Source organism: Sebastes fasciatus, chromosome 17, assembly GCF_043250625.1.
Source record: "Sebastes fasciatus isolate fSebFas1 chromosome 17, fSebFas1.pri, whole genome shotgun sequence".
Taxonomy (NCBI): Eukaryota; Metazoa; Chordata; class Actinopteri; order Perciformes; family Sebastidae; genus Sebastes; species Sebastes fasciatus.
The window spans coordinates 10445036-10466221 of NC_133811.1; the positions used below are offsets into that span (position 1 = coordinate 10445036).

At 42.3% G+C, this 21186-nt stretch overlaps 1 long non-coding RNA gene across 1 annotated transcript in view; it reads left to right on the forward strand.

The window, feature by feature from the left end:
• Window positions 1–1110: 1110 nt before the first annotated feature.
• LOC141754575 (uncharacterized) overlaps window positions 1111–21186 on the forward strand; it is a 30999-nt gene continuing 10923 nt past the window's right edge. Inside the window, exons 1-2 of the long non-coding RNA XR_012590677.1 lie at window positions 1111–1537; window positions 11637–11728. This is a non-coding gene — a long non-coding RNA (uncharacterized LOC141754575). The remainder of the gene's footprint in view (window positions 1538–11636; window positions 11729–21186) is intronic.

Below are 21186 nucleotides of genomic sequence, written 5' to 3' on the forward strand. Positions count from 1 at the left end.
TGTGTTTCAGTCTGGGCTCACGTTGTTAGAGTGGAAAATAATCAGGGCTGGTGTGGAGTGGTGGTGGCGGTGGTGGTGGAGGTGAGGTGGGGAGAGGGGCGCTTTAGAAAATAGAAAATTGAAAGCTCTGTTGTAATCTCGAGCCCTATCAGCTCTCTATCCTTGTCCTGATATCGGAACCCCCAACACACACGTGTGAAGACACACATGCACAGCTGAAAGCGCACAACTTGGCTCCTTTCTCTCACCCGCTGCTCCCTGAATCCCTCAACTGTCATCTCAAACACACACACACGCACACGCACACACACACACACACGATGCAGAAAAAGACAGCTTAGTGATGGTGTTTGGTTTCGTTATCAGCATCACCTCTGTTGCGGAATGACAGGTCAAAGGTGTTGTATTTAGAAAGCTCGGATTTATCACCGGCCGACACGCACGCGCACACACTTGATCTTTGGCATATCGTATGATTGGTGTTAGAGCGCTGACAGTAAAACGGCGAGGCATTAGAAACGAATGAGCAGAGAGAATAATCGCAGCGCTGTCAGTGCTCACTGGCGGGCGAGCGGGCTGATTGCCATACAAGCAATTTGCTTGTTTGACTGACTGGCACAAAATGGCTGCCGGGCTGTGATTGAATTCAGGCCCGCCTCGAGGCCAGATAATGTGCGGATGCAATAAGCATAATAATGCCGACGTGATCGAACCATCTAATCATGTTCTTTATTACAAACGAGTTTTCATATTATTTACGACTCTCGAGTCGGCGTCCAGAGGGACCCCCGTGATCCAATCACGTCAGTGTCTTTCACCGGGGACACACTCCGAGGGCCCCTGGACTGCTACATGCCTGTTCTTTGTTTATGATTTATTTAATTGCAGTCAGTTTAACAGTGGCACCAGTGGGGCTTTGATTCTCTTTGATCTGCGCCATTAGAAACAGCCCCATGCATTATGTAGAGCCTGTTTGGTGTGTAAACGATGTTTAAGAAAGCTAATAATTGCTCTGTCTGTCTCATATTTCATCATTTATTCATAGGAGATGTGAGATTTCCAACACGGGGCCCCCTTTGCTTTTGCTCTCTTTTGATTTATTAACCACCTAGATAGGCCTAATTAGAGAACTTTCTGGAATAGTTGCAAAACGGAAACACAGTTTGGACTTCTCCTCTCCTGTTCTCCTGCTTTTCGTCGCTCACACACAGCTGAAATGAGCTCATTTGCACCGATATCAGACGGCGCAGAGCGCCCCAGATGACAAGTTGTTGATGTATCGAGACGTGGAAAATAAACAGCAAATTTGAATGTATAATGTTGTCCAATTAGTTCCAATTATCGCATACTGTCACATATTTGTCTTAACTTGCAGGTTTTGATTTGATAGAAGCAGCGTGATAGTCAGGCGGAGCGGCGAGGTCTGAAACGTGTTGGAGACTTGAGATCGCCCAGAAGAGCACTGCTGGATTCATCAGCAGGTGTCTGGTCATTAATGAAGATGTGGGCACTGGAGGGAGAAAACTTTCAGAGAGAGGTGGGTGAGATCTTTTTTTGTTGTTGCAAAAAGAGATGACAGTTGATCCATGTGTATTTTTTCAAGCTGCGTCCTTTTTGATTATTCCAAATAACAGACTTGCCTTTGAAGTCGAACTGAAATTTGTTTTGATTCGTGTACTTATTTGGTCAAAATTGCAATTACTAAAAATAAGACATTTTAGTTTTTCGACCATTAAAGCGCCCCCCTATTGTGCAATTTTGTTCTGTCACTTGATTGGTCCAATATCTGTGTAGCTGGGCACTAAAAGAGCCTATGCTATCACTCAGGTCCAACGGTGGATTAACGGAGTAATGTACAGAGTGCTGAAGACATAGGATTAAAGCGTGATTCATGCTTACCGCATCCGCAAAGGTCGTGAGTGTCCGCATGGCCGAAGTGACGTCACACCGTCAGACACAGCCTTTTTTGGGGATTCTGTGCGGCAGGTTTTCGCCCATCCACGCACATTCACATTTTTCTAACTACACGGACGCAAATGTTCAGAGGAATTGGAGATCTTTGTGGAGATTTGAGAATGTCTGTTTGCGAGGAGAAAGCCGCAGTATAAAAGATCCAAAAATTTTTTCTGTCACGATTCCTCCCGCTAGCTAGACTCCCTCTTTTCAACAATGTGGGACAAACACTGCGCTGAGTGTGTGGGAGCTGCTGATGACTCAGCAGATGTTGATATATCAAAAAGTAATATCAAGTGGGAATCTGTGCTAACATAAGCAAGCTAGGCTAACTAGCTTCCACTTCCACAACTAGTTAGCTTAGATTGATAGCTTCGACTTAAACATAAACTTAGGAGCACAGTTGGTCCTCACTAGGGTTGGACGATTGGACGAATATATCTGCTGTCGGCGATTGGCTGAGTACATCGGCGCTTGTTTTTTTGTTTTTGGGCAATGTTTGTCATTTTATTTTGCTGGTTGAATGGTCTGCATCCGAAAAACGAGAGCCGCTCGGCCACTGCTCAGCGGCCAGAGAGAGAGGCTATATATCTACAGACTATCAGACTAAGCATTGAAAGTGCATCATCATACCGTCAGTGATGCGTCTGCACAGAGCTGACACCCACCCGCCCGCCCGCTCAGTCTCATCCCCGGAAAAAATATATCAGCGATCGTTGGTTGTTGGGCTGACGATGGCCGGTTTGAAGATTTTAGCATTATCGCCCAACCCTAGTCCTCACAAATGTCCCCGACTAAGAATTTACGAAGTCTAATCTGATTGGTCTTACCTATCGTCAAATCAATTTTTTTTTTTTTTTGCTCATTGATCTGTTTAGGCTTTACTTATCTATAGAAAAATAGTAAAAACAACTAAATTATTGGCCGAGATACATGTGACTATCACTTAGCTGTTGTTTCACAATAATGGAGCATGCTGTTTGTTGTGTGTAGAGTGTATGTGTGTGTGTGTGTGTGTGTGTAGATGCGGCGCTGTCCAGAGTACTGAAGCGGAGCGACAGACACGGTTTCTTAGCCTGCTTTCTTTTCATGGTTGCAATAGGAACTTTCTGCCCTAATTTCATTTCCCCCCATTGTAGTGATGCACAGACAGAAGGGAAACAAGTGAGTGAGAGAGAGAGTGAGAGAGAGAGAGAGAGAGAGACGCAAGCCACCAACAGCTGTTTCTACGCATCTCCCTCTGATTTTAGAGAATCGTTCATAAATCTAAAAAACATCTAGCGCTCCAATAGTGCTACGTTCTTATGTTAATAAATGTATTCTTTGAAACAATAGCCTTACAGTATGTTGTTGACATTTAGCCTTTCTGAGGCTATCACCAAGATGATACTCCGACAGTCCTGCAAATGTGGACCATGCAGCTTATTCTACATGGTGATTGATTCACGTACATTAAGGAGAATTGACTGAAAGCACATGAGTTATTTTTATTGGGAGAAACCAATTCAGCACCTCCAAAAATAGCCAGAATAGAAGGATCCTTAGTTTCATAACCGCATTTTCCGCCACTGCGAGGCAGTCGAATCAGGCTCCGTAGATCGAATCGTTGAATAGTTGAACTATTCGGGGGTCACCCTAAAAGGGTACAGACAGCTTAAATTGCTAACGGTACCAAACCGACGCTATGTGCTTGCTGAATAATGTTCGTAGCCTCGGGCTATGACACGGTCCGATTGGTAGCGCACCATGGAAATTGACAGCGCGTCTCCTAGCAACACCGGCTTTGAAATTGTCACTGACATAGTTCATATTTCCTTACACAAAAAAGTGAGGAGATATTAAAAATTCAGTTTGACTTTAATTCAAAGTGAATAAATAAATCTCTCCGTTAGTCTCTCATGAAGCGGCCCCCATCTTGTTTTTACCTCCCGAGTGTCTACACTTCCGCTACAGCGCCTGCTAACACGCTGTGCCCTGAGTAGCAAACGATGATAAATTGAGCCTTGACCTTGTCCTCTCTGCAAGCCTCTCGACTGTAATGAGAGATGCTCCACTACGCAAATGCCAGTAATTACACACACACACACACAGAGATGTACACACATGAATGTGCTCACACACACCATCAAAATCTAAGCTTTAATTATTCACAACAAAAAAACGAAAATAGCATCAAGGATAGAGTGTCTATTTTTACTCCAAAGTCGGCTGATCTTTCCGAGCCTTTTCCCACAATGCACCGAAATCTGTCATCAGCAGCGATCATTAGGGCCGCTTCGGAGAGGCTTTCCGAAAAAGAGACGGCTGTTAGCAGATGTAAACACACTACACACAGAGGGATCTAACCAAAGAATGTCAGACTGTGTTGACAGAGCTTTTGTTCGTGTCTTTGTCCCGGCACCGCGGTGGAAAGAGAGCTTTCGACGTGGGTGCCAGTTCACGTTGCAGGCGCTGTAAGTATTACTTGTAGGCCTTTGTTTTCTGACAGCTTGTGTAGACGGAGAGGATCGCTCTCTGATTATATTGACAACCTGAGGCATCATTAAAGCGCCGTCTTTGTGTTGTAAATAAACACCTGGGAGAGACGAGACGGAGAAGGAAGGGAGACAGGGAGAGAAGCGGGTGAAGACGGCTGACAGGCATGCAGGGATGGAGAAACATATCTGCGGGTTTTTTTTTTTTGGTTTTTTTTTAGCTAAAGCATCCCGTTTGTTTTCCTGATATTTACAGTTAGAAACAAACAAATCATTAAAAATGTATTTCCTGGCTGGAAGAAGGTTAGCAAAACTACACTCGGATCACAGACTGCACTCCACGCCGCCGCGGTATGTAGTGCAATCTGAGTTTGTCTCGGTGATTACACGATTAATCAAGCCAACCAAGAGCGGCCATAATGATCACATCCCACTTCCGCCATGTTTCACACTGATAATGAACCATTCATTTGAGCTAATTTGCTATGGGAATCTAGTAATCTTCCCCTTGAGTTGAGACGGAAGATGAGCCATCGTAATCTTCTTATTGAGTTCACTGTGTTTGTGTTTGTGTGCGAGTAAATGAAAGTCAGCACATTTCACTCTCCCGAGAGAAGTGCTGCTGCTACAGTCCAGGGCATGAAAGTGTGACTGATTTTATCTAAAGAGGAGGTGTGAGCTTATTGACTCGCAGTATTCTACGCAGGGACAATCATGCTTTCAAACGCCCCGATGATCCTCTCCTTGTACCTGTCTAGGTGTTCTTATTGTTTTTATTTTACGCTTAGTGAGTTGCAAACTCACTGTCACAGCGGATGGAAGGCTTCCACTTTGCTCTAGTTGTGCCTCTAGACCACACAGTTTGTTGCAGAGCTGTTGCTGGACGTTTGTTCTAATAACTCCTATTTTTAGCCATTCTAGCGGCGTGGCTCTTCAAATAACTCAACGTATCCTCATAGCACAGTTCATATGATATCTTACGAAAAGTTATTCCTCATTTTTTGTGCGTTTTCCTACGAATGTCCAGCAACACGTGTCAAATTCCGCTTGTTACATGCATGCAGTCTTTTCAAAACAAACTTCCGTCTTCACAGGAAACAACTTTGTTAGGTTTAGGCAACAAAACTACTTAGTTAAGTTTAGGAAAAGTTTGTGGTTTTTGTTAAAATAACACAGAAAGTGTTGTAACTTAAGTACGGAAGTTACGTGACAATTAAATCAACGTTGACTTCTGGTTTCACTGGATTACATACAAATTGATTTTGTGGGATATATACGAATAACAGTGCATTATTTTTCATAGGTATAGCTACGAACAGCGTATGAGACCAGCCTGGGATAACCACCAAAAATCATGACTTTTGGTGATCCCTTAACTTCCCCTCTAGAGCCACCATGAGGTTGACGTTTATGGTTTTGACTGAAATATCTCGACAACTATTAAGTGGATTTCTATGAAATTTGGTACACACATTAATTTTCCCCTCAGAATGAATTGTAATAACTTTGGTGACCCCTGCCAATCAGTCAAAGTCAGTTTGTCCATCACTTTGATTTAGGAGTGAATACTTATGAAACTAATGACATCATCATCAGTCCCAGCTGTACTTTGCGTTAAGTGCTAATTAACAAATGTTGGCATGCTTAAACGCTAAACTAAAATGGTGAACTTGGTAAACCAACACATTCTCATTACCACTTGTCACATACTGACGCTTTGTCAGGACCCCTTAGTGTCACTTTACGGTAATAAACACGTTGTTAGCGTTTGAATTCAAACAAGAAAACTTGCTTAGGTTTAGGCAACAAAACCACTTGGTTAGATTTAGAAAAAAAAAACATCATGGTTGGGCTTAAAATTACTACGTTTGTGAAGTGAAACTGAACGTTGTGAACACGGGGCACGAACGAATAGCTGATTGTAAAGTGAAAGTGAAACTTAACGCACGGGACACAAACAGCGGCCTCCTGGATGAAAGCCTTGTGGCTCTTTATACTACATCAACACACTCCCAGAGCACTTTCTTTGAGCATTTAATCATTTAATATTGACGCAGATGGGTTTACATTGTAGTTGCTTGAAAGCCTCATACAGAGGGTGCCTTGTGCGTCGGTATCAGACACCAAAGGGGCGTGCCAAAGCGTCGGTATTTGACGCCCTGGAAATGAGAAGGGGATGGGTAAACCTGCTTAACATCAGCATGTTATCATTGTGAGCATGTGAGCACGCTGCTGTTTAGCTCAAAGCACTGCTGTGCCTGCATGCAGCCTCACAGAGCCACTGGCATGAATGTAGACTCTTCTACTCAGCAGGGTTAAAAAATGATATTCAAGTCTGTAACCCTAATTATGCATAATTAAGCTCATATGAAAAATGTCTATCCAATTATTAATTTTAAAATACTGTATATATTCTGCTATTACATAAGTACATTCCTCCTGGCTTAAGGTCACCCTGTTAAAAATGTCAGCAGCAATAGTATGACCTCCAAAAATGAGTTGGGAATTGGAAAAAAGAGGAAACTAAAGTTTAAAATAATAAAAAGTATTTGCAGATATCAGTGCTTCAGGCACGCATTCATGCTGCATTACACTGATTCTATTGCTGAGATTGCCGGTAAAAGCAAGGGAAGTGACAACAGTAGAGCTAAAACTATATTTATAGCAGCAAGTGATGAGTTGAGACAATGTAGCCCATATTAGATATACATAGATTAAGTTCATAGTGCCGTTTTGGGTGTGTGTAACACTGTTGTAAGGGGCATACAGTGCACACACACTGCGTGTTTGCAAGCTGGAAAGCGTCCATATTGTTCATTCCTTTTGTTGTAATATTTTATCACCTTTTCTAGGACTTCAAACTGCATAGTAAAGAAACTGTGCCAGGCAACTTGTGAAATCATTTTTGAAGGTTCAAAATATATATTTTTCTGTCATGTCAAAAGGATTCTTACAGAAAATTTTCCATTTCTATTCCATGATATTTGCAGCAGTGGTCTTGTTGTTATGGGAGCATTTCCATATAACTAACAGCATGCACCCTCTCTAACGGCTTAAGTAATAACAGACTAAGGCAGATTGTAATAATGGGAACACATTTTAGTACTTCCTGTAATTGTTTTGTTGCAAGTATTACGCAGGGACAGGAATTTCATTGATTCCTGAAACACAAAATCAACTAAAGAAAGGATATCATCTACCACCGACTGCATATTTGGAGTGGTGTGTAATCGTGTCTTTTGGAATTTCAATATTTGGAAGCGAACTTTTGGGAGTTCACGGCATTGTCCGGTCTGGGAGTTGTCTGCGTTTTCATCTTACAACTTTAACCCTTTCACAGTGTGTTTTCAGTTCATGAAAGTTAATAATAAACTTTTTGGTCGACCTAAAAATGTGTTATTCAGCGTTCGGTTGTACTTAGCTCTATCCTCTTTTGTCACTTCTGGTTGCAAAAGACCAGGATAGCGACGGCCAAAAAACAAGCTGGCGACTGCCAAAATCCCGAACTCAAGGCTTCAAAACGGGCAGTCCACAAGCCAATGCGTGACGTCATGGTGACTACGTCCACTTCTTCTATACAATCTCTGATTTACACTTCCATCCTTACACAGTTCATCCTTAACGAGTTTTGGATGCATTTACACCTGTACTTCCATGTGGTCACCCAAAACGCAATTGAATGCCAGGTGTACAGGTTTTCTTGGAGACCTCTGTAGCTCCCTGTCCTCTTCATCCGTCTGATGCTTTCAAAGAGAATCCCATAAGCTCTTCAACATTGTGACGAGCTGTTTGCGCTGTCAGCGGTGGTAGCCAACATTGCAAAAAGTTGTTGGTAACATCCACATGCCCACTTTCAGGGAAATACGGCCTGAAGGTGATGTTTCACCACGAGCCCCCCAAACAGCTTCAGTGCTCCTCGGCATTGATTCTGTGAAACTCCTCTGGAGGAATGAATAGCATTCTGTTTAACATGTCGCTCCACAAGCTCTCGAAACAGAGGTGTTCGATTCGGTTGAGATCTGGTGACTGTGAAGGCAATACAGTGACATATGATTCACAAGATTTTTATACTTGTCAAACTGTTCAGCGAGCCCTTGAATCCTGCCTTTAAGCATCTGTATTCATCAGGGTTTTTCTTGCCAAAGAATGTTTAACATCAGGACTGAAACGTACAGTAACGCCACACGAGGTCTCGATTTCACAATTTCTAGCAATCACTCGATTCTGCACCTGACCTGCGTCACGATTACAATTACAGTATTTGGACATTAAATCGCTGCGAATGCCGATGAGCAATGAAGATGATGGAGAAGTTAATGATGATGAGAGGCACTGGTGTAAATAATGATGATGATGACGGCGGTGGGGCTGACAGCGTGGGCGACATTGATGATGATGAGGGGGAAGTGGATGAAAATCGATGAAACAACCCTGACAACGGCTGCAGGTGATATCTTGAGTTTTCAGCCGGCGGCGGCACTTCCGCCGCTCTCTCTTCCTTAACATCACGCTCTCATCTCCCAATCTGCAGACGAGGGGAATTGTCCCATCACTTCTGCTGAGTGGGCACCCGTTTCAAAGTATCAATTGGACACGTGTCAGAGGAAAGTTTTTGCTGCCAAAGCAGCACCTTTCAGAACATATGAGCCCTCCCGAATGAACGAACCGTCCCCTCTGTCTTCCCTTTCCCTTTTCGCCCGCCTCGTTCTGTTTGTTCCCTCGCGCCGCAGAGGAAGGAGGAGTGCTACTGCGAACAGTTTGAGTGATGAGAGAGATAAGTGGCAGAGATGCTTTGGAAGTGGGGACTCGGCGCCAGCAGAACAGTGCGTGTATGTGTGCGAGTGTGTATAGGTGTGTGTTGTGGGGGGGGGGGGGAAGATGAAAGACTGAAGGTGACAGATGTCAGTAGCCTGACGATGAGGAACTTGATAAGCTGCCTTCCTGTCATTCAGATGTACAGACCACGTCTAGCGAGCAGTTCAAACCACGCCGTTGTTTGTACAAGCACGGTCCAGTATGTCTGTTGAAAAACTAAGAACAGACAAGCGTGAAACCACTACCGCTTCACTCTGGAAATAAACTTTTCAAAAGGCTTTTCTTCGCTCAGAGAAATGTTTCCTCTTCTTTTTTTTCCCATTTAGTTCTGCGAAAGAAAACTCAGAAAGAGTCATGGAGATAAATGAAATTCAAAAGGAACCTTGTAGCGCATTCTTTTTCCACGACTGGGAGATTAGGAGGTCGGGACCTGTTCATTTTAGCTCCTTTCTGTTTCTGCTGAGGCAGGATAGTGTGGTTTCTGAGCCAAATTAATCATCAGGAAACCGCAGAGCAAAATATGGCATTTAGAGGAGGGTTTTTTTTATGCTCGCACAACAAGAACTGATGTGGATTATGGAGTCGTACATAAAAACTATTGAGGTAGCAACACAGTATCCAGTGACAGCCCCCACTGCTGCAGTAACAATGAGCCTTTATGCATGCATGTCAGATATTGTCCTTTGAGTAAATCAATATGATCAACAGTGTCTTACGCAAATGTAATGGAAACCGCTAAAGGTGGTTTAAATATAACTGCTGTGTGAAATCAATCAGAAGCATATCAGAAGCCTGTTTAATACAGTGTCAACAAAATGATTACATTTGATTTGGCTCATAGAGAGAATGTAAATTTGACAGCAAATCAAAGGCATCGTCGCATTTACCCTCGGTTCAAAGAATTCAGCCCACTCACTGCGACAAAAAGGGATGTAATGTCACATGTCTAATATAGCTACTAAATAATTATTGAACTGATCGTTAATAGACTGTAAACAGTGACGAGAGTGACGTTGCAGTTTGTAGCTTGGTATTATATAAAATTGTAAAAATAATGGCACACCACTCAAATAATGAAGGTCAAAATTGAACGAAGGACTTCCATATATGGAGTAAATATTTGCACAGACTCCCACAAACGTGATGAAAGACAAAGATTGCATTCAAAAACAGAGGCTGCCCTCACCACAAAAAATAGCAGCATTTGTTGTTATTAAAATGCGTAAAGTGATCAAGGTTTATGTTCCTCTGACAAACAAGCTACTGGTCGTGTGAATCATGACTGTCCTTCCTCTCAGAAGCAAAAGTAGAAATCATCTGGGAAGGGGTTTGTGTGGATAGTTAAAGCAGCAGTAGGTCGAATTTGAGCAAATGTGTTTAAAAAAAGTGATTTTTTATAAAACGGTCACTATATCCTGGCAGTAGTGCATGAGACAGGTATCTGAAAAAAATCATGTTCCTCTGTGTCCTCTGGTGCTCCTAATGGCATCTGCAAGAATTCACAGACCGGAGGAAAACAACCAATCAGAGCTGAGCTGGAGCCTTGCCGTCTCTGAGCAGCTGTCAATCACTCGCGAACTCCGATCAAACGGTTGAACTAGGCAGCGCTGATCAAATATTAATCAATATTCTGTGATTGTAATGCCTATTTCTCACCTCAAATGTTTTCAGAAACATCTTGTGGTGTGCTGTTTAGCTGTAAAATGAGAACGTTTGTAACCCACCAACCAGCCAGAGCACACTTTCTTCATTGTATAAATCATGTATCGGCATTTAAAAAAAAGACTTATACAAGTAAACAAAAGCAAACTAAATCATCGCATCATTATTTTTCATTTCTGTTTTGCTTCTGCAGAGCATCTGTGCGTCCTTCTGGGTTGGCCCAAGCGAGCACATTGAGAACAGATTTGATCGAAAAAAGGTCCTGCATCACACCCGTAATGTCTCCCCTCCTGGGCCAAGCCAATGAACCAAGAAGCTGCTATAGTGCATTTTTCTCATAGACGGAGCAGATATCGTGCACGCCGCAATAGATTTTCGCTGTTGCTTCCTCATCCTCCTCCTCTGTTCTCGATCGATTGGAGCGAGAACGTGTCCTGGAGGCATGAGAGACCGTATACAGTTAGTACACTAGTATACTCTGTATGTCAAGCCATCTGCACAGGACACGAAACAACTGTTATTCAGCCGAGACTCTCTCATTTGCAAAACAGCCACACATGCACTCTCTCCCCCCCTCCTATTATTTGTTATTCTCTCACACAAATGTGCTCTAAATCTCATCTCCTCCTACAATATATGTTTACATACACCTTGTAATATCTCTTAGGCGGTAATTTTCCTGCACCATAAAATGAGTCATTTGTCTCCTCTATATTTTTTTCTCTCTCTCAGCCAGTGAGGAAGGAGGAGCACGCTGCAAGAGCACTGCTGCCGAGATTAAAACCTGATGGAGGGTGTCTGAGCAACGCAATGTGTGTGTGGAGGTGAGTGTGTGTTGTGTATATGTTTGTGTGGAAGAAAGAAAGAAAGGAGGGAGTGAGGGGGAGAGGGGATTAAACCTGTATCTTGGGGTCTTTTTTCGATGTCAGGGAGGTGCTGGGGAGGAGGGGTGTTAGTGCTGACAGGGCAATCTCACTCTCATGATATGGACACACACACTACACACACACACTACACGCACACACGCACACAGAGGCACCCGACTCTTCTTCTGCATTATTTATGAAATGCTGCCATTATCTCTTGTTTTACACCTTGCATCAACGGAGTGCCAGGAAAAGAGCTGTGCATGTGCATGTGTGTGTGCACATGACCAGAGGTGTGTGCACGCATGCACTCACTCGTCTGTGTGCGTCTGTTCGAATGAAGAAGGAAGAGGTAGAAAACTGTTGCTATCAAAGAGCGAGAAAGCCAGAGAGGCAGGTAGATATAATATGTGACAGTCAGTGTGGGGGGAACAAAGAGCAGGCCGACGTACCAGAAGTCTCTCACTGCTACAGAGCAGGGAAAAAAATACGAAAAGTTTCATTAGCAGCGGCGTTCGTGTTCATCTCGCGACAAAGTTTGCACGACAGGAAGACAGAAGTGTGTGGGATGGAGGGTGCGGGTGGGGTTTTGTCGCGGAAACTACCCCAAATACAGAACAGATTGAATAATGCAATGTCTAATAGTACAACAGAAAAAGGAGTAGAGTAAGGAAGCTGTGATATTTATAGTCATTGTGATGCCTCCGCCAGCCAGTCAAGTTGCAGTTTACAACCATGTCGGTTCAAAATGTCATCACTTCATAATTTTATCCTGTTAGACATCTGTGTGAAATTGTCATAATTAGCACAAGAATTCTGGAGTTAAAAACATGTTTTGTGAAGTCACAGTGACCTTGACCTTTGACCACCAAAAATGTAATCAGTTCATCCTTGAGTCCAAGTCGTTTGTGCAAAATTCGAAGAAATTCCCTCCAGGTGTTCCTGAGATATCGTGTTCACGAGAACGGTATGGACGATCGTACAGGCGGACAGACGGACGACCCGAAAACATAATGCCTCCGGCCACAGCTGTCGCCAGTGTGGAGGCATTAAAAAGAAATCACCATCATACTCACTGTTGTAGTTGTTCATAGGGTGTACAAAACCACAGAAACTTGTATACCAAGCTGAACGTCCTGCACCAAATGATTTGGGAATACACGTACACCCCTAGTCGTGACAAATATGTGGGATTTGATGCAGCTTATTGTTCCAATGTACACTGAACCACATTGGAGGGTTCTGTGACTCATAGACTCATTAGTTACGACGCTCCACTGGTGGTCTTTTCCTATCTGGAAAGTCAATATCATCATTTCCTCTTTCTGAACAGCATGTAGTTGATTATATTATGAGAAAGCTCACTCAACACTTCTCTGTGGAAGGCTGTATAAACCGACCTCCGATTAAGGTAACTGAGGCTACAGAAGGTTGTCTGACTTCCCCTGCTGGTTCATGAAACAACAGCGGAGTTTGTGTCACAATAATTTAGATGTTTTTGTGATGTGTGTGTGTCTGCAATCCAGCAACTGTAGTGTCTGTGGAGCTACTTTACTTGACCCTTTGCTATGCCCCTCCACCCTTGGTTACTGTTGCTATGCCTGTCAAGCTTTCGCATCCGGCATGTCAATATAGTGTTTTCAAAGATATCAGTGCGATATACCAAAGGAAATGATAGCAAATTTCTGGAATAATCGTTCTGAAAGAAGTATACAGAAAGGAATATAATATATATATTTGAGAGCTACATTCAGAATATAATTTGTTAGCGGAGTATTGTGAATAAAGTGGCCATTAAATCGGGGGAAAATCTCTCCGGTCCCTATGCAAGCGTCAGACACCCCACGTCTTGACAACTCACGTGAAGGACATAACCTTTACAGGAACATCAATGTTCTTGCACAGTAGGGTAAGTCTATATATATTTTGATTTTAAGCTTCGTTAACATTTAGTTGTGACTCTGTATAGCTTTCATTATCTTATATAAAAATAAACTATCATGCTTTTAGGTGTGTGAAAGTTTCACCGCGTATAGCCAGCCTAAAAGTGAACCATCATCACCTGGCGATCAAGACCGACAATAAAAATTAAGGAGTAACACTGTTCCTGCGAGCCGGGTAGGTCTTTATTCACCATTACAATTATTAAAAAGCAAAAGCAGCACGTGTATACATTCAGTATACCTTCAGTAAATAGCGTAGCATAGAAATGCCAATGCTAGTTAATGGTGTTCTAATGCAACGTTACTCTGCTAATGTTAGCTCCACAGTTTTATTTAAACATAACGTTTTAGAAACGTATATCTTCTTCCAACCTCCCAGTTGTCAGACCCTGGTCGGAGCTGGACAATGCTACGCTATGATTGGCTAGTCTGCGTTCGAGGGGCGGAACTTAGCGAAGGGTCAATTATGAGGACATTCAGCTTTTCTGGTGGTCCAATAAATTAAATAAGAGACGTCCTTTCCATTTCTATTGAAAGAGAAACTGGTATTCTCGTCCCACAGTGTCTACATGTAGCAGTATGAATTGGGTGGACATGGTTACCTGGTTATTAGCGTATCACGTCAAAACAGCAAAACAATGTCTCTTTTTTATGCAGTTGCCATTATACCAGCTATGCTATTCAGCATGCTCACCCACAGCAAAATATGTATGGTTACATAATGTATGTATATAAACATAGTGCTATCTTTTCACAGTTGGAAATATTTTCCTTCTCTTTGAGAAAAGTTTGGAGCCCCGTCGAGTCGCACGCATCTGCACTCCCTCCATGTCGGCATCAGTAACACAGTCCAACAAAAAAACAGTCCACAGTGAAACTCTCTGCAACACAGTGACTCACTTTCTGCTGGCACTGTTGGGAAACTGGAACACTGATACTACCAGTTGGCTCCCGGTGGCTCAGTCTAGCAGCGCTGCTCCTGGAAGTCAAGTTATTCATTGTGTTTAATTTCCTCATAGGGCGACTCTAATACTAATCCCGTCTGACACTGACGGCACATCACACAAAGTAATCTGTAATGTCCACTGTGTATATAAGGAATTCATTTTGGCTGTCCACTGACAGAGCGGCAGTGACGCACGCTGCCAAAGGCTTCCACATGACAGTGAAACTTATCTGAGCCACACTCGTTCCTCCAGCATCCAATAATGTCAGAATATGTCAGAGCATGGCGGAGGTACACTAAGCTGCTATATTATATGACGGCTTATTTCCTTTTTTATAATTGTAATTTTTGAAGATCCAAATATCTATATATTTTGGAATTAATCTCTATTCATGACCACCCATAATCCGCACAACCAAATAGTGTTGCAATGGAGTACACTGGACCAGATCACGATTTGTTATGCATGAATTGAATCAAAATCATATTGTGACAGACTTTGTGATATCAGGAAATATCATTGTCCAAAGAAAGACATGTAGTATCGTGATGAAACTTCAATTTACACCCCTTGAACCTATAGCAGGCACATATGTCCAATAGGTAAGATGGTCACATTCATTCAATGATTTAAAAAACAAATAATGTATTGCCAATAAACCAATAAAAGTATCTTAAAATGCATCTGTGACTGATCAATATCTAATCAAGCCTTTTAGAGATAAAAGCATGTAGTATCCTCTAAATGGTTTGACTCGGGTAGTATTTCTTTAATGACCAAAGGGGCAATTTGGTCAATGGTCAATGACGACGCCAAGATTTTTGACGTGTGCAAGATGACCAATAACTTCTTGATTCAACTGTAAAAAGTTCTGACTCACCCATAGATTTATATAAAAAAATGCATACAATCAATTCGTCGATATAACCTAACAAGTCTCCCTTTAGAAAATAAAACCAACAATTATTTTCTAATATCAAAGCCCCATTGAGATCCAAAACTAAAACCACATAATAATAACAATTTGTGTCTTAATTCAGTATGCTCAGGGAAAAGTTTCTATTTTCTATTCTGCTTTACTAGTTTGTTGAGCTGAGAGAGAAAAAAAAAAACTGTTATCAGTATCTCTGCCAACACATTACCTTATTTTCACAGTGAAAGTTTAAAAGCACATTCCTTGGGAGGAGGCATACTCCAGACCTCCGTTGGCCCGGAGCAACGGTCTGAAAAGATCTATAGCATCAACACTTTCACCCCCTCCATCACTGATTTGTGATTCTTGTATCTGGCAAGCTCGGCTTCTCCCAGGGGGAACCACGCACTGCCTTCTGTTTTCTTAGCTGGACTCCTCGGTGAGCACAAATAAACACTTGTTAAACAGAAATCCCAACCTCTCTAGCTGTGTGCAAAGCAAACTAAACAAAAGGAGCTGCACTTTGTAAGAAACTCCCGGGCAGGAGTCAAGGGCCAGATGAAAGAGGCAGATACTCAGATTAAAGCGGGAGACAAAAATGAAACGGGGATTGCAGAGCAGAAGGCTTGCGCAAATCTGTAGACCATCTGGGGGAGGGGACGGACACTCGGAGAACAACGTCCATTAGAGGAGAACGCCCAGTGGAAGCATGTCATTTCCACTTTGCATCGGGCGTGGTGGAACAAAGAGAGACAAAAGGACGGAGACAGAGTCAGAGGAAAAAGCTTAACAAGGTCAACAAAGCATTTGAGGGATGCTCGACCTCACATCTATTTTTGCAAACAGTACACTGACACACACACACACACTGCAACATTTCAGTATGCAATGAGACATGACAGTGGCCAAAGGAAGATTGTTTTAGGCGATCAGTTTGACAGCTTCTTCTTTCCATTCTGACACAAGAGAGTGTGAATACATCACTAGAAGCCTGAATATTTAACCAGGAATATGACCTGCTTTTCTTGTTGCAGACGCCGCACTGCTTTAGCACTTTATAGCATGGTTATAAAATAAACCTCATCTGGGTGAAAAGCACAGTCAAATACTGTATTATTACTGGTTATAGATCTCGTGGCAACAGGGATATTAGGGTAGTTTTCGCTTATAGCTGTTACCCAAAAAAGTACAGTCTAAAGGTCATAATCTCCGTCAGGGTTCTGCCAGTGTCTGCAGAAAGAGTAAGCTGTCTCATCAGTAAGAGAGAATTCAATACATCAGGAGGGAAAGTCATAAGTGAACATTTTCTTGCTGCTCAACCCCCCAAAAATGCACTATGCTCTCATATTATTTATTGATGACTTTATTTCAGAAATAACACAAGAAGCTGCACTGCTTCAGAATTAGTTCTAAGGCAAAATGTTTAACTATTAATATGCCAGAATAAATACATTTTACTTTTCTATCGAAAAGTGCAAGAACTTGGTTAGCAGTCTTTTCATTTTCAAGGGCACCCGTAAGTTCACAGAATTTGGTGCATGTGGCCTCTGCATTTCTGAACAGGGTTAAAAATACCTTTGAGAAGCAGACATCCACTCTAGCTACTATTGTATTCTATTTTATTACCAGACGACTCTTAGAATAGCAAAATACATGTTAATCTCGCTAAAAAGTCAGTGTAGGTTCACTTGACTGTTTATTGTCAACTTAATTTTTGTAGAATGACGTTAGAAGACGTTAGAAGACTAAAGTGACTGGTGGCATCTACTTCTGTCTCCTACTCAGCGTTTCTCTTAATTAAAAGGTGCTCTTTGGAGTTTTCATGTAAATAAAGAAAAGTTGGCATTCATTTTTTCTTACCAAAATACATTGCAAAGTTGATCTTTAAATATTTTAAATCTCGCCACGTTTATTTGCCAGCAGTCGTCTTCTTCACTGCATTCGTTGGTGCATTACTGTCACTAAAGGCTACGTTCACATTACAGGGCTTAAAGCAGCAGTGGGTAGAAATGGAGCAAATGTGATTTAAAAAAAAGTTATTTTTATAAAACGGTCACTATATCCTGACAGTAGTGCATGAGACAGATAATCTGAAGAAAATCATGTGCCTCTGTGTCCTCCGGTGCTCCTAATGGCGTCTGCGAGATTTCACAGACCGGAGGAAAACAAGCAGTAAGAGCTGAGCTGGAGCCTGATGTCTCTGAGCAGCTGTCAATCACTCGCATATTATATGTTATTTGAGTCCAGTGACTGCTAGGCTCTTTTGACATATTGCTCAATTTAAAAAAATCTTGGTTCCCAGTTACACAGATGTTACTCTTAAATCATAACGTATGACTTAGAATGACTCCTAAAAAAAAGGCTTGTCATTTTGGCTGATATTTAACGTTAGCAGCTCTTCTGTGAACTGTGAGTTAAATAAACTAAAGTAAGATGTGTGACGTTACTGTTTGACATCACGAAACACCGCCAGTCAGCACGTCCACACAGTTTTCATAATGTGATTTCATTAAATCAGAGTTCTGCTTTGTGAAACGTGACGAATTTATCAGATGAACTGATGAGTTCTGATTGATAAGTTAATTTACATTTTAGAGACAAATAAAGTATTCAACTGTTTCGTACTGTCGGAGGAAACCCTAAGAAGTTGTAATACATTTTAAGCTTTTCCATGTTTCATGCTGCAAAGCAATGCAAAGATCTGCTGCATGTGTATTCTGAACACGTGCGTTTTGTAAAAAAGCTGTGTAGAAACTGGTGATTAGTGTCGGTCCGCTCAGCACTGCTCTTTTTTGTTTACTTGTGTAGCCTACTTGAATTATGACATACATTATTCACTTGATACACTTAGCACCAGAATTAAAGGGCTGTTGTTTCTTTCCAGAGGAAACAAATAATTTCAGTCCTGTCTGACATGCTGCATGGCATCCAGCTCTCAGGCCAATGAAGCCAGCTGCACAGCGAGCACGTACACATAGCCGACACTGAAGCAATTCCGGGCTGCTGCATCTAAACAAACCTCCAAAAACAACACGAGCCACGCACGCCAGCGCAGGTCCAGAGCACGAAGTGGATGCTGTAATCCATCCAAGCTGGCTGAAAGGAGCATCAGCATGCAGCGAGCCTGGAGGGAATGAAGCCTATCTGGTCTCCTAACACAAACATGATGGGATCTGTTTGGCCACGCATTGCTCAGGGCGATGGAATACCAATGGCTCAACACACACTTTTACCCACACATGCGTGCCTCTCGCGTTTAAAAATGACACGGCCGCACACTCGCACGCACGCATTTTTCGGCCAGAGCGCATGTTTGCAATGCACAAACACGGACACACACATGTTGACTGATAGCATGTGAAGGCTCTCTCTAACACACTTTGCATTTCAGCTCAAAGGGTCATTGTGCACCCTGGAGAATCATGTGTTCCTCTGGAGTCCTCTTAACTCTTATTGACAAGCTCACGGAGCCGAGAGGGCGCACACATGAAACGCACGCAGACAAAAGACGTATATATATATATATATATATATATATATTTACATGAGAAGTACATGTTTGCTCTCACACACAGTGGAAACACTACTGTATCGTTACATTGTTGAAGTGGAGTCTCTATGCAGGGCCTAAATTGGCCTTTGAATATGCTAATGATTCAGCTGGAAGCAATTTAAAGAGGAGGGGAGCATTAATGTGAAGTACCTCACCCCCTAACCAGGCAGCCATGCTCAGAGTGACACAATTACACTTATCGCACAGCCTTTACACCAAAACTCACACACACACACACTGTCTGACAGCCACATTCGCACAGATTCCCATTCAGACCTGTCAAATTGACGGCTCTCACCATGGAACACTTTGGCTAAATGAGCTTAAGTGGATGAGAAACGCAACAGAGGGGAAGAAAGAATGATCCTTTTGTAGCGTGATTATTGTATAAAGAGGTTTGAAGAATTGTGGGGAAATGGCACGCAGTCACCAAACACCGCACATCTGAAAACGAGAATATCCACTAGTACTGTATCAAGTCAACACATACAGTATGTGACAAACATCTGATGCAAAATGCAAGTTCATGACTGAAATACTGAGAATTTTGTAGCGCTGACAGGCTCTCTTTTGAATTATTTTGCGTATTTATGCGCCAAACTTCTGTCCATAATTTATGATCAACCCAGTTGTGGTCATTAAACAGACAGAGAGAATAACACAATGACAGCGCTGATGCAAAGTAAGGGACCAGGCCTGAAATAAAGAAGCATCTTCAATGCTAAGAGGCTTTTTAGATTTCATTTTTACTTTGCTCATAACAAAGCACTGATACGCTCCGGGGAGCGAGGTTCAACACAACCGCACAAAAACGGGAAACATTTCATAAGCGGTATGTATAGACATAATTAGAGCTGAAAGATTATGTAAATAAGACTGTTGTCGTATTGGCACAGAGAAAAACAGGCTGTGGCTCGAAACATCTGCACACACACACACACACACACACATACTGTAGACTATTCCTCCGAAGGGACGGGATAATTGGCTGCTGAGCGAGAGCCCCCTTTGGCTTCTCATTAGCAGCTGTGGACGACTCGTGTGTGTGGGTTCCCGCGCGTCTGTGCATTCCTACCGCATGTGCGCGCACATGCAGCACGCGTGTTTTGATCAAAAATGCATGTCACGTCACATTCGTGTGCGTTAGTGATCATCTCCTTTGATGCCTTCCTATACAGCCATGTTTCATTATTGTCTCCCATACATAGAGACGCAGCTCTAGCAATTGCAAAGTGTTTGTGCGAGTGTGTGTACGTTCTCATTACGTGGTCTACTACTACTACTACAGATGGGGCAGTTCCATAAAGTAACTACTAGATGGCCTTAACTTACAGTGATTGGCCTTAAAGGAGCAGTGTGTAACATTTAGGGGGATCTATTGGCAGAAATATAATATAATATTAATAAGTATGATTCCTTTAGTGTATAATCACCTGAAAATAAGAATCATTGTGTTTTCGTTAGCTTAGAAGGAGCCGTTTATATCTACATAGGGAGCGGGTCCTCTTCATCGAGTCCGCCATATTGCACCACCTTCCACCCCGTTTCTACAGTAGCCCAGAACAGAAAAACCAAACAGTCGATAACATTACTTGCTCTTGTCGTCGCCCCCACTCTCTCTCTCTGGCTTCACCATTCATTTTCCACATACACTCTATGCACTGGCTTCGCTCCAATTGACCTACACTACTCTTACAACAACTGGCTCTAGAGAGGGTCATTTGCGTTTTTGTGTCTGCCATCGTAGTTTCTTCTACACGCTTGGCACGCAGAAGAAGCTTCAGTTGGTTGCGATCTGCAACCTCACCGCTAGATACCGCCAGATCTTACAAACTGTTCCTTTAAATGTAGCTATTTTTGATGTACTACTGTATGTTTTTCCAGTGTCCAATTCAAATTTTTAAATCTTGTAATTCTTTAAATTGACAGATTTATACCGTAAATACGCAAACATTTGTCTTTGGTTTTATGTGCTTATTGCATTTTTATACATTATTTCTTAGTTATTTTATATGAAAAAATATTATTTTAACAGAAAATTACTGTAGATGGACTGAATT